This window comes from Macadamia integrifolia, chromosome 12 (genome assembly GCF_013358625.1).
Source record: "Macadamia integrifolia cultivar HAES 741 chromosome 12, SCU_Mint_v3, whole genome shotgun sequence".
Classification (NCBI taxonomy): domain Eukaryota; kingdom Viridiplantae; phylum Streptophyta; class Magnoliopsida; order Proteales; family Proteaceae; genus Macadamia; species Macadamia integrifolia.
The window spans coordinates 11,355,311-11,356,828 of record NC_056568.1 but is presented as its reverse complement, the minus strand read 5'-3'; the positions used below and the strand labels follow the sequence as shown (position 1 = coordinate 11,356,828).

At 44.3% G+C, this 1,518-nt stretch overlaps 1 protein-coding gene across 1 annotated transcript in view; it reads right to left on the bottom strand.

Moving 5' to 3' along the window:
- Positions 1–1,518, bottom strand: part of LOC122057542 (probable lysine-specific demethylase ELF6) — a 22,057-nt gene that overhangs the window by 13,096 nt on the left and 7,443 nt on the right. The gene's annotated exons all lie outside the window — the stretch shown is intronic.

The window sequence follows — 1,518 nt, the reverse complement described above, 5'->3', positions numbered from 1 at the left end:
CACCGCTGCCGGAGCAAAATGGTGGCCTGGATCAATGGTTCTTCCTTGTTCCTTGATTCCTTCTCAAAGCCCTTTCTTAAAACCCTTGACAAAATTCAAACCCTGTTTGTGAATCGTGTTTTTGTTTTGTTTGTTTTGGTTATTTTTGATGGAGTAAAGTTGATCCCATACATCTCAAGTGTTAACAAAACCATACACCTACCAATAATAAATCTATATTTGGAATCTTCATCAAGTAATTTTAAAATGTGTTTTAAAAAAAAAAAAAAAAAAAACCCATAAGGCGCCACTTCACATAAGGCGGAGCACTGCCTTACCATCTCTAGACCGCATCACCTTACCAGCGCCTTATATGACCCACATTTTTCGTTCTTGATCAATCTATTCGGAATTCATACATAATCATATGCCAGGATTGCATTAGCACTTCTTGAAACTTGTTGCTCTAAGATGGTTCGTGGGCCATTGGATAACTACAGATCTAACAGTAGTAGATCACAAGATATTCTGACTTGAATTTTCAGAAAAGGCAGTGATAAGACCCAATTAAATAGACATAATTGGAATGTTAATCAACCTTAAGGCCCTTGACGTGATTCATTAAAGGCCCAGGACAGTAAGAGCTATGTGAAAATATTCACTCACTCAAGCCATGCAGGATGAAGAGAAATCAATCAGACAAAGAGCAAATGAAAAGGTCAAGAATAATCCTCCCTCCCCCCCCCCTCTTCCTTCCCTTGACAGATTAAATAGAGCTAATAGAAATATACGGTCCCCCTCCTCTTCAGGCCAATTCTCCTCCTTTGCTTGGCACCTGGTTCGCTCTTTTGGCCCCTCCACCCCTTGGCACAAGGTTGTTCAGTTCAAATCTCATATTCCCCGCCATAGCTTCACTATCTGGAAAGCTCTCACCAACTGCCTTCACACCCAAGCCTTCCAGCCACATCCTCATCCCTCCCACCTGTTGCCTTTGTTGGAATGGTTCCAAATACAGCAGCCATCTTTTTTCGATTACCCTTTCAATTCCGCCATTTGAAAGCATGTCCTAGCCAACTGTTGGCCTATTAGGAAAACTCCCCTCCCCCTTCAGAGAGAATGGATTTAGATTGACATGACTTTGCCGATAGATCGATCGATCTATGACATTGTAGGGAAGCTCGTTTGTTGTGCTACCATCAATCACATTTGGATGGAGTGGAATCTGCGTAGATGATCTTCCAACTCCAAATCCTATGATAAGATTTGGAATGTCATCTATTTTGACGTCTCCTCCAAGCCCAGCCGTGCTCCCCATGGTTTGGTTGCCGATACCCCAAAGAACATGCTTATTGTTCTCTCTTGGGGTTTACCTATGTCTATCTTGGCCCCCCGCCCCCCCCCCCGCCCCCGTTAGGGTTGTTCTCCACTGCTTTGTGCAGTCCATAGTTGTCATGGCGCCAAGGCGAACCAAGGCGGTGGAGGGTTGTCTAAGCGCTTAGGCGAGAAGGCGTCCGCCTTAAGGCGAACTAGGCGAACAAG